Genomic DNA, 13,453 nt, shown 5'->3' with positions numbered 1-13,453 from the left:
TTGAAAACTTACAAACATGACCACATTGGTCATTGCAACCCTTCATGCTAAGTATGAAGAAGAGCTCCTTCATGCCATGAATAACTTGGTCTAGCTATTCAACACTCATACATTTGTTTGCAACCCTTCTTGAGTATTAACAAAAACACCCTTCCTATGAGCCTTCATGATTTGGGCATATACAAGGTCCTAGTAATTACGCTACTAGATGCTAGACTCCAGAAATTATCAATATAAGATATACCTTTAGAATAAAATACATCACAAAAATTGAAAAAATTTAAAATATTCAAATTAGTTGAGAAAATTCTAGTATAGCCGAGTTTACTTTTAAAATATTTTTAATGGTCGGATAGAGTTTCCATTATCTTCTTTAACCCCTCTAGAGAAAAACCTAGTTACGAGAGAAAACAAGTTTTTAGAAAGACCGCCTTAACCGGGTTCGTTTCTCTGTTACCCATGGTCAGCTCGGCGGTCCAGAAACCCGGGCAGAATGTTTAAACAGCAAAGGAGCCCTTTTTAATTCATATATTTTGGATACGTAACAAGTTCATAGTGCGGGAAGAGCCGAGAGAGCCGGTTAAAGCATGAACATGGCCACTGATAAAATTGAAACAAGCGTAACTGAAGCCGTGCGCTCTCGCCGGTCCTTCTTCAGAAAACAGTCTGAGTGAGTGAACTCGCCATTCCCACAAGTGCAATTGTTAATTTTTGAAAATTTTACTGTAATGCTTTCTGTGCCGAATATGGCTCAATTTTGATGCTGTTTATGACGTGGGTCGGGAAAATTTATTGATTTTATAAACCTGTGAAAACATTGTTATAATAATTTTTGCATTTGTGATTTTGCAACATTCAGCCTGGCGAGTGAGAGTAACTAACCTATAGAGCGCTATTTGGAGGGCAACCGTTGATGTCTTTAATGGTAGTCAATAAATTGTTGAAACACATCTCGCATTGCGGACCGCAATAGTTTGCTCGCACCGGGTGCACAGCATAATATGCTTATAAGGCTTATGATTTAAAGTTGCCTGTGGCGTGAAACCCACTTTACCCTTAGCATGCCCTGTTTTATACAGACGAATGGGAAATGCCCTCTTTTATATAGGTGAATTTGGCATGCCCCTTTGTTAATATAGCTGTGCGCATAGCGTTCGTGCCATTTCATGATGCCCTAATGCTGACTTGTTCAAACATCTGTATATTTTAGCTACATAATAACGTGGAAGTCAAGCTTTGAGTGAATAGCAGAAAATTTGAGTTTATCTGTTTTTACAGAGATTGTCCAACTATGACCAATTCCATTCCTTGGGGTAATCAATTTCCTTCTTCGCCTACAAGATGCAGGAATGTCCAACTATTGTTGAGATAGTGAAGCCCAACGGTTGCCTTGGGCTTTTCCCTCCATTTATTATGACTCTCCAGCTGATCGTCTTATGTTATATGTGCTGATTGCATCTATTGTAAACTTATCTTTTCATTAACACAGTTCCTCTGCTCAGTCTGGACGTAGGTACATTTGTGGTGAACTAGGATAAATCTCTGTGTTTATTCTTTTCTATTTTGTCTTGCTGTTCTGTATTTTCATTACGCACTTTCAGCACTTCACAACTACAACCATTTCTATCTCTTGGGGTGGTGTACTTAGTTCAGGGGATCCAGTAAATTGCATCCCTCTAACTTCATCCAACGTTATGTGATTGATTACGGAAATAAATAGATGCATATATTTAGACATATAATATAAACATTAACCTAGTAATGCATATAACAAGATTGATTGTGCTCAATAACTAGTAATGCATATATCAAGACTGATTGTATTGAATACTTAGACAATATGTTTAATGATTGCATAGAGGAGGTCGAGTGCATAAAATACTTAAGTTGGGATGCACTATATACATGTAGGTGTGTGTGTGTGTGAAGTGGATTTGTTATATCAGATTGGTCTCTTAGATTTGTGTGGAGGGTTATGCTCTTTTCTAACGGGTGCCCTTCTTGCAAGAGTAGCGATTCTTCAACAAGTGCTTTGCCCTTAGCTAATTTCCTTGCTTGTTATTGTATCTGATTATGGTTAACTGGCATCATTGAGTTATGGTTTTTTGTTATTGTTATAATATCTTGGATCGCTGCCTTATTCAATTTGAGATTGCTAACAAGGTTTCTGTGGTAATGGATAATTGATATTGCTTCTTCATTCACTGTTATTCCAAGCCTAATTGGGTTTCATGGAAAATTGTAAAGTCTCAGGGTACTAATTTCCTTGCTTGTTATTGTATCTGATTATGGTTAACTGGCATCATTGAGTTATGGTTTTTTATTATTGTTAGAATATCTTGGATCGCTGCCTTATTCAAGTTGAGATTACTAACAAGGTTTCTGTGGTAATGGATAATTGATATTGCTTCTTCATTCACTGTTAGTCCGAGCCTAATTGGGTTTCATGGAAAATTGTAAAGTCTCAGGGTAAGACAATTTTCTTGTTCATCAGTCTCCTTAATGTCTGATGCACTTTGAGATGGCATGAACATGTGTGTAATGGAGGGGGCATGACATTAGTGTAAATGAAATTACTATTTCTAATGTACAGTTCCAGCTGAACTATCTCTTAATATTCAACTAATTTTCACTTAGAATAATAGCAAAAGTAGTGCTGGAGATGTTGCATGGTCTTAGTTACGTTAAAATGCCTCTCATAAGAGGACAAATGGGTTTACTGTATTAGAAGTTGGCAAGTTGACAGAAACACCTTTTGGAATGAGCTGGTATAACAATCCATGCTGCAAATTGTTATCAAGGAATGACATTTGATTGTGCATTGAGGGGTCTTGTAAGGCATCAATAATAGAAGAAAAAAGGGGTTGGTGGTGTGGAGATCTTTACAATGGATCATAGTCTATGCCCTGAATATCAAAGATTCTAAGCACTAGAGGAGGATGAATGAGAAGACCCACCATCTGCCACTTTGTTGGCGAGATCCTTGTCCTACATTGTTTGGTTTGTATATTGATGAGTTGGAGGATTTTCTTCTAAACTCCTCTCAACCGGGAGATGGGTGTTATTTGCATCAGGGCTTGATCTCCATTCTCCTCTTTGCTGATGATGTGATTCTCTTGGCCTCTTCTCCTGACAGCTTACAGAGACTCCTTGATGGTTTGGCTCTTTTTGTGATCAGCGGTAGCTTGTGGTCAATTTGTCTAAGACTCGAGTTATGGTCTTTAATTGTTTAAAGACCTCTTATCTTTATTTCTTCTTTCAGGGCCAGGAGGTTGAGATTACTCCCTCTTATATGGATCTAGGTGTGAAGTTCTTGGGGCCGTGCTTCAGCTTGAGACCCGCTATTCAGTCTAGAGTTAGTAAGGGCATGGGTTCCCTAGCTTTGCTAGAAAGACAATGCTTCAGGCATCATTTTTAGGATATTTCGTCCAAGTTGTCCCTTTTTGACCTCTTGGTTCGTCTGACAGTTCTCTATGATTCGGTTGTTTGGGGGCCTTCTCTTATTGCTTTTGATTGGGCTTTTATTGAGTGGGTTCAGACGTCGCTGTTATGACGTATCATTAGATGTCATAGACTCACCCCCCACAGTATTATCTTGGCTGAGTTTGGTGCTTATCCTCTCAAACTAGCCGCCACATTTGACTTAATTTGGTTTCTTCATCGGCTTCATGGTTTTATGGAGACAAGTGTTGACCGACACAAATACTCTCATCTAGCATATTGTTCTTGGGTGGAGATTATGAGATATGACACTTCTACTAGGTCTCGATGTTGGTACGCCCAGGCTACCTCTTTGTTGGGTTCGATTGGGATTGAGATAGATCATCTTCCTCCTTACCAGTTTTCGCTGGATGCTCCTGCTCATCTTCTCCCCTCACGTCAGGAGTTGAATGAGCATGCCAGACAGGATATTTATAGACAGTACATTACCACTACTTGGAGTAATCCCTCGGGGGGTCTGTGACCTAGGATGGCCTTCTATGCTAAGCATTTTCTTGAGATTTAGGATGGTATTATTGTTCGTCTTGCGTATCTCTATTGGCGTTGGAATCACGCCTTACGGTTTTCCTTAGGCTCATTTAGAGTTGGTTCTCATCGCCTTAGAGCTTAGATTGATCACCATATGGATCGGGCTGATCGGAATTGTCAATTGTGTACTTTGGCAGAGGTTGAGACTAAGACCCACTTCATATTTCGATGTCCTCTTTACTATGAGATTAGAGGGAGATTTTATTGCCTTTTCAGAGATTGTTCTTCTCTTTCGATGTTCTTCAGCTATATTGATTAGCAGTGTCTTGTACTTTATCTTCAGGAGGCAACCCATCTTTGAGAGATTACCCTGCAGTCTTTTATACCTCAGGGGCGTACAATCAGCTCATTACTGCCTTTTTCTCTCTTTCGTCTCCTCCACAGGGTTTGAAAAGGCCTTCCACTACTTCTCATTCCAGATCAGTGAGACACTGCTCCAGTCTCGCCAAGTAGCGACAGTCCTACATTGGTTCTTCATGGCATTCTAAGACTATGGATCATTCACGGGTTTATCCCTCAATTACTGATTTCTTTGTGGCAAGGAAGGACTCTTAGTCTTTACCTTGTCTTCTTTCTTGTTTTGTCTCTTGCTTTTATTTCTTCTCAGTCATTGTTTGGTGCTTCTGCTTTGGCAGGCTCCTTTAATCATATGGTCAGTCCCATAAACTGTGTTGGTTTTTCGTGGAGATTAATAATATTATCTTATCTATCTTATCTTATCTATACTTTACCAAATGAAAACTGTTGAATGAAAGAAAGATGGCGCCAATAAAACATCTTTCTTATACTCAGTTACCCTAACCAAGGATGGATAATCTGAGATATGGATGTGTTTAGGATCACCAAGCAGAGGCACTATCTAATTTAGCTATGATAATAAATTGCATCAAATCAAATAAAGTAATCCAGATCTAACTAGCTTCATGATATTTTTGAATATAGAAAAGGAAATGTAACAAAAAGATTTCCAAATTCTGCATATGCTAAATGAGCTAAACTGCAGAAAATAAAGCTCTAATGTAATTCTGCCTGCTTGAAACAATAATACCAGAAGCTTTCACCTCACTAATGTCAGGTCCTTCACCCCCTCTATGAAAATAGATATTACTAACCAAATTTCAAGAGCCCGTGCAAGTGTGTGGGGAAGGAATGCCCGTGCAATCTTAGGTTGCAACTCCTTAACAAAATCCTGTTGGCAAGCATACAAAAGTGTTTGTGTGAATATAAACGATAGGTTCAAGAACAAAGTGCAAGTCTCATTATGGATTTTAATGTTGATTTGGAAGCCCTCATATAGTTGTAGTATGCAAAAGAGCTGTTACATCATGCAAAATCAGATTAAGGTGATCTTGTGATGACTGTTGTTGAAGATTACAGCTGTGATAAGATCTTTGTCTCTGATATTGCTATAGGTTAAGATTGAGATAATACATCTGTATTGTGTCAACAGCTAGAGAAGATATTTATGATGAGAATTCCATCATATTCATTCTTATAATCAAGTGAGCACAATGTGACATTCAACGTGTGCTAGGTGTCCTAGTCTAAATATTTTTCATTCTATCATATGAAGAGACGCATGACATGCTAAGAGTCATGCATTTGCAAATATGAAGAGACCACATTTGGAAATATGAAGAGACCTTCAGTTGTGATATGAAGAGTCTCTCAATTCAATATAAATAGATGATTGCCTTTTGTAATATGCAATTGTATCAAGTGGAAAGCATTGTACTTGAATCTTTATGAAAGAGATTTTTTTGGTGTGGTTGGGGTTTTCCAAGGTAATTTGTTGTGTCTTTATGTGTCTCTATTTTGTTTGTTTATCGTTATTTCTGGGCAAAACATTAACAGCGGCTGGGTACTATATTAGTTACATGGGTTTTTGAGCTTTAGTTTATATAGGGATTCTCTAAGTTTCAATAGGGATGCATTAGGAAGAAGAAATGTGACAAATAATGGATTGCAAGGGACCAAGATACTAAAAAAACAAACTAGCTATGGTAGGGCCTTTGAGATTGACAGTGTTTTGTGGATATTGATCTCAAATAATTGTCTAGTATATCAATTTTCTACCAATTAAGGCTGGGTAGTCTTGGGTAGTTAGTCCATAATCCAATATAGAAGCAATCATAGTCTTTGACTAGAAGTGTAAGTATTATAGAGAGGGTTTTATTGAGTAAATAATGAGACCAAAACCTAAGAGCTTCTTGTAATATCCCCTTTTTCCAATGCCCTAGTTTTCACTGTAAAATTACAATTCCAACATTATCCATAAAAAATATCTTTCCCACTAAGGTCTAGGAAGATTAACTTAATCAATGTGGACATAGTTCACTTGACCCACAATACGCATTAATGTACAGCTATGATCAGTTCGACGCCTTAGAGTAATCAATTATCATTTGGCCAACAAGAAGTGGGAATGTCCAACCAGGGCTAGGTCCATCTCTTGGGGTAATCAGTTCATCACTGAGCCCATAAGAGGTAGGAATATCCAACCATGATCGACTCCACCTCTTGTGTAATTAATTCATCACTTAGCCCATGAGAGGCAAAAACGTCTAACCTAGACCAGATCCATGTCTTGGGGTAATTAATTCATCACTCAGCCCACAAGAGGTAGGAATGTTCAATCAAGACCAAATCCATCTGTTGGGTAAATAAATCATCAGTTAGCCCATAAGAGCTAGGAACGTCAACCAGGATTAGATGTTGAACAGGTTGAATAACTGAGAGGGGGATGAATCAGTTATTCCCACACACTTATTAAAATGTTTGATCTATCGGTTAATACTTAACAAACAACCACCACCGCTTAAGATTTGTCGATTATGACACTGTAAATCACCAATTTAAAGATAAGCATGAAAGCACAAAAACACCTACACGATCAACACAAGGATTTACGTGGAAAACCCAAATTGGGAAAAACCACAGAGAAGCTAATTCTCATGAAATAAAAAACACTGATTAAGGTGATTTGTACAACATGGCTAACTGCTTGAAATGGTCATTGCAATATGAAAGGGTTCTGCTAGTAGGCTTAATTGCGAGCATGGCCACGCCCCAAAAACACAAAAAAGGCTCACTGCTCATAAGATGAAAGTAGAACCGACTTAGAGTATAGTTGTTGAGTCTCTGCAATTATAGTATGCTGCTGTCTGGTCCTCCACAAATCAGGTATTTGGATAAGTCTGAACTTGCACCACATAGACATGCTTCACATTCAATACATATGTTGCCTTGCCCGCAACAACAACAATTGTATTGATACACTACTATCAACACCGTAGAAAGGATACAAAAAGTTCTCCTTTATTTATATCGGTATCCAAGCATACATATGTCGGCTTCATAACAAAATATGTCATAACATTGATGCACTTAGCTGAGGCTTTTCTGTTAATTTTAGTCATCGAGCCTAAATTTGGGAAATGCATTACCACGCTATTACATTATGAATATGGGTCACGCATAAGATATTGCATTGTTCATCACAACCACTGAGACTGTTGAAGCACCACAACCAAGACTGGAAGATGGAGATCCAAGAGACTTCAACACAACCGATAAAGTCAGGGACCACCACATGTTGTGGCCAAAGTAACAAGAAAAAAATCGATGATCTGTACATGTTTTTAGATATGAAAAGGATATCTCAGTGAACATATTGTAGCTGTAACAATTACCAACAACTTTGAGTGTATCGATGGAGCCGAGTCCACACAACAGAAATTAGGAAGCAAGAGATATCTGAATTCAGGAACATTCTTGTGTATACCCAAAACTTTTGGGAGATTGGCTTTACTAACAAACCACAAAATGCTAACATTCCAAAATTTGTCCCCAAACAACCAATACCACCAGAGTGCTGGTTTGGATGTTTTGACATCGATGGCAATCAATGCCAGCCACAAGCCAAGGCTAACAATATCCCCCTTCAGCATCGATGACTAAACTTCTAGAGACAAAAAAATTGAAAACGGTAGACACTCCCCTTGAGTAGATGAATGACCTTTTTGTTTCAGCTGAAATTTTCCTCCATTTTGCCATGATGGCAAAGGGTCCAACCATTGACTAAAGAAATACTTTTACAGCAAAACAACAATTTTTACTGCAAAAGTCTTTTGTACCTGTTTGTCAAAACTGGAAGCTCAGTCTTCCAGCCCACAACAACTACCTCCATGTGAGTGCACAAGTTGTTACATTGCATCAACTTTTCAAATGAACCAGTCCAAATAGAACCCGGGAATTCCTTCACAAAGCTTTCAGTATAAGAGGTCATGCTGACAACATGCCCCCATTCTAACTTCAACCATGTCCTTCACAAGCCAAAAAGTCTTGATCAGGTCTTCTCTTTGCCTCTGCTCAGATAACAGCTTAGCTTGGAATTCTCCCACTCTTTTCCTCTGCTTGCTTCTCTATTACTAAAAATGTTATATGATTTCTCAAGTTCATTGAGCTCAGCCTCGATCTTTTCACTTTGACCCTTGAAGTTGTCTGCTGCAGCGGGCCACCAAAGAGAGTACTGATAGACAATTATAATTTTTTCTAGGCAAGTTCTTTTCTAACCAATAATTAGTGACAAATTCTACACAACAGAATGACACTTCTTTTCATGCCTATTCTCCACCATCAAGAAATCAGCACTGAACTGCAGCAAATTCTTCTCAACTTTTACAATCAAATCACCAGGTAGCATACTAGATATGCTAGACACAACAATTCTCCTCTCAGTCGGATGGTTAAAAAGCAATTTCAACGCATGGTTTCTGTTGGTTGAGGAGTACTCAGTCCAGAGATCATTGACTCTGTCAAACTCTCGATTATCCATTATGCTCATGATATCATCAGGATCAAATTATCAGATCCTACCAATGAAACACTAGTCTTCTCCACCTCTTCTTCTCCTTCAGAGTTTCTTCCTCCTTTTCATTGAACCTCATCCTCTTAGACGATGAATCATTGATGACAATCGCTAGACTCTGTTCCAAAGAGGAAACACTATTAAGGTGTGTTACTAGTACAAAATCAGTAACCACAGGACTAGTTCTGAGCTTCTCCTGAAGAGAAAGAAAATATGCCTTGCAGGCATCAGTTCTGTTCTCTAGTCCTTCCAGACATCTGTACATCTACCTACCAACCAGAATGTCAATTTTCCACACAACATATTCTTTCCCAGGCAAAGAATTCTTGAAAGAGAACACCAGGCACATAACCAACGAACCAAATCTGAAATTGTAACAATCTTCTTTCTACATTTTCACATTCATCAGTAAGTTGTCTAAAAACATTTTATATACATTCATTTTCACATCCTCATTTATCATTCTACATGCCATATATACTGCTACAGCTGAAGTAGAACCTTTACAGTTACAAAACTGAACCTTGTAAGACATGCTGCAGACAAGATATCTTATAATCGGATCCTTGATTGAGTCAATTGTGAATGCATGTAGATCCCTTCCAATTGCAGTTAGGGCCTCCACCTTTCCGTGCCTCAGAGACTTCTTTGCAGGCACATCTCCTTCACTTCATGAGTTCATAACCCTGTAATCTCTCTGGTCACATCCTTTATTATGGCGGAAGCTCTGTCCAATAACAAAGTCTCTTGTTGAAACCTCTTCAAAATGAAGATGGTGAATTCCGTGTCATCACACCACGGGAATTTGCCCCAAATGTCTAGTCCTAGGTTCTTTATTTTCTTCAGCCCTTCCTTTGGCAAAGCAAATTCCAAGTCTTTTATCCGTTTTTGATCAAACTCATCCAGCCATATAGTTTTCTTTCCTTTCTTCTTACTAGCATTAGTTGCAAACTTAGGTGCCATGAGAACTCCCTAAAATTCTATTTGTTAAGTGCTCTGCAATGAATTGAAGATTGCAACGCCAAGCTGCAATGACAAAAGATTTGAAAATACCTCCTTTTAGCCATAACCGCTCATGATTATAAAATCCCGCTCAAACTGATTACCGCTGACGGAGTCTGCATGATTTCCGTAACAATATTCTGTCATCATTAACTCATTAACCATTTCCCACTGGTTGCAACTATTTGTAATGGACACAACTTTGGGGAGCAGAGTTCTAAGAATTTGAAATGATTAATGCTCCCCTTGAGCCAAATCAGCGACCGTAATTGTGGGTTGAGCTAGTGCCAGGATCTGACACTACTGGTATCTCTTCAGCTTCCACTTTATTCCTCCATTCCCTCTTTGTCTGTGATATTGATTTCAACATTTTTAACATCCTTTTCAATGATAACTGAAACATTCTCGGATCTGCAATTTTTAGCATAGTGTCCAGTTTGCCCACATTTGAAACATTTTACATTTTTCTTTACCAAAGGATTCCTTCTGCTTTGACTGGTCTTATGTAATGTTTGCTGGGATTAAGGAATACAACTACGAAATGAAATACTTTAATACAGTTATGATGGAGATTATGCATGATCTTATCTTGCTACTTCTGATATGATAAAAAAATGATCCTGTTCTTCTAACTGATAGATGATCTAAGGATTATTTTTCCTTTATACTTCTTATTATGTTGTTATTCAACAATAATTCTTAGTTGTCTTGAATCATTATAAATCTTATATTCCCCTTTGTATATTTATATTTCTTTATATTTTCTGTTTATTAATGATCAGATATATATTATATATATTCTAATCTTTCAATAATGTGTTTTTCCTATTTTACCTTTCTTTTGCTCTGCCCTGCTTCCAAGGTGTTTAATTCACGGTTCTATTGTGGATACATCAGAGTAACTGTATTATACTAATTCTTCTTATTCTTCCTTTAGTTCCTCATGTGCTGGCTGGCTGAGTTGACCGTAATTAGTAGAGCTGATTGTCTTATCCATTATTTTCCTATTCAAATTCCCCCTTGTTATTATTCTCAGAATATTTGGTCACTCAAGTCTGAGGCATTACTGACAGAGCTGATGTGCTTTGCTACTGTTTTTGTGCCTTGTTATTTCTGATGTGTCATGTAGAGCAGCGAGATTTCTTTTATCTCCATATATTTCTATTTGGACCGATGATGTAATGTATATTTTCTGTGATGCCTCACTAATGTCTTGCTGTTTATTTCTTTTTCTTTTTCTGTTTCCTGCAATCTGTTCTTGACGTTTTCCTTGTGAGTTTTTCTGATCATTCCTCTGATTCCTAGTCCCTTTATTCGTCTGAATATTGCCTTGCAAATGGGTGGAGAAATACCACCTTTCACTTGTTTGCTATTGAATATATACAAACTCCTAATTGAATCTTTGTGCCCTCATCTTCCGACTATGATTCACTAATACCAATTTGCTGTTGTGTATTATTTCAAACTGCTCCTGTGAATATTTCCTCCCATCCACTGGTCGGTGCAAGAGATCAATTTCCTTGGCTTCATATTTCTTACTTGTTGATTGGATAGTATATTGGTGACTATGTGCTGATTCTTAAGACTATATGCTGACATGTACAATGGTATATCTTATTTTTCTCTCTTTTTCAATGTGAACGCTGATTCTATGCTATGTTGTTTTGATCTCCTTCCCTTGGCTGCAACTCAGAGTTTGCAACTTATTGAGTATCACCACTATTCCTTCATGTTTGCAGGCCTTTGGTAATTATAGATGATCAGTGAGATACATGAGGTATTGTCAGTATGGGAAATGAATGCTCACTGTAAGTTAATTTACAGTTACACAACACTAATATTAACCATGTCGGTTGTCTAATCTCCTTCATTGTTAATTGAATTCTCCAAAATTCACACCCAACTGGATATGTCTATCTGTATTATCCAATAATAATTAGTGTGTTGCATTCTTTTGTAAACATAAGCCTTTAATGGTTACATCAATGTGTTTTCCATGTATATTTGTGTTGTATTCTGCGTCATAACTCAAGATATAATATGTGGAATCTCTATAAGAAATGAATCGATGCCTAGTGATTTATTGACTGTATGTCCTCTTAAATTCCATTTGCCGACGCCCATTTCCCTCCCCTTATTTTTTGTTTGTTTTCCCTTCGATTATATAAGGTGTCTAGAACAACCGAGAGTAACAACTATTTTCTTGGTTGTTTTTGAAATTTTAATATATTCATTATCTATTTAATTAGTTATCAATCATTATTTAATAAATTATTGAATCATTATTGTTATTATGTGTTGTTATTAATTATTATTATTATTTATTAAGCTTGAGTATATTCAAACCCAAAACTCCTCAGATAAGAGGCTCACAATTTTACCACCGTATTGTAGGCTCTTGCCTAAATTTAATCATTATTTATTATCTTATTGCTTCTTATAAGTTAGATTTGATGGTATGTGATTATGTATTATATTATTAGATTATTGATATATTATATAATAATGCATCACATTGTCACATTAATAATCATTTTTTCTTTGTATTCAATATCTTCATATTATTATCTATCTATGTATTTTCTTCATTATTATTGAATAAAATCATGTTAGGATGAAGGTTGTTCCCCTTAATAACACAAACACATAATAGAAATAGAGAAACAACAACAATTTGCAATAACCAAAAACTGACTTATTATTATCTCCAAAAGTATGGAATTACAAATTTCAGAAATAAATGCAAAGCCACATTGGCAATTTTCTTACAATATTCAGTAAGCCAGAGCTGCCAACAACATCCCAAAAGTGTCCTAGACAACCCTATGGACCTTTTTTATATAGGCATTTTTCCACTGCCTAAGAAGGTTCTAGAAACTTAGCCCTAGACCATGAGGCTGACCAACCCTAAATTACTATTATTTTTCATAGTTTATTACATTAGAGTAGGCCCCAATGATTTTCAGAACTCAAGAAATTTCAAAGGAACTTCTTTTTCTGATTTTAGGTACCACAACTTTTGGAGACCATAACTCATCAACTGTTGCTCCGATTGACTATTATTACCCCTTACTGGAAATGACATGATCTGATCGACAATGTATAATTCGTGCAAGCTCTAGTCAACCCAGGTTTGCCCCCTTTTTGAGCTTCTAAAGCCTTCAAAACTGATTTCAAAGTTTTAATACCCCATTGCCAATACCAAAAATTCTCAATAATTCCACATATACACTAGGTATTGCAAGGGAACTTTATTGACAGATTGATATATTTTATGAACCTCCACAAATGAAATTAGAACATTTTGAGTTCAAATGACCAACTTACTAAAAGTAGTAAGCTGTTAAAAATAACAACTTTGCAGTGAAATAATCCTTATTGAAAATAGAAAACTTAAATATTTTTGGGTGATGCAAGATTGCCCTTACACCCAAGATGCTCCTGCATCAAAGACCTGGGGTAATTTGAGAAGTGACCCTATCACGTCTCAGGTGTTCAGAGGAAAAACAAGATGGCTAACCTCCTCCTTTGTCAGCCATGATGAATCTTTAG

At 37.1% G+C, this 13,453-nt stretch overlaps 1 protein-coding gene across 1 annotated transcript in view; it reads left to right on the top strand.

The window, feature by feature from the left end:
* The first annotated feature begins 400 nt into the window (after positions 1-400).
* The window catches only part of LOC149574732 (uncharacterized), a 169,433-nt gene continuing 156,380 nt past the window's right edge, over positions 401-13,453 (top strand). The window contains exon 1 of the mRNA XM_089814549.1: positions 401-670. The gene's annotated coding sequence lies outside the window, so the exon portion shown is untranslated. The remainder of the gene's footprint in view (positions 671-13,453) is intronic.

Source organism: Cupressus sempervirens, chromosome 2 (genome assembly GCF_028749045.1).
Source record: "Cupressus sempervirens isolate cs-2001-9-10 chromosome 2, ASM2874904v1, whole genome shotgun sequence".
NCBI classification, from domain to species: Eukaryota; Viridiplantae; Streptophyta; class Pinopsida; order Cupressales; family Cupressaceae; genus Cupressus; species Cupressus sempervirens.
Note: the sequence above shows the minus strand (reverse complement) of the source record. Positions and strands in the feature narration are given on the sequence as shown.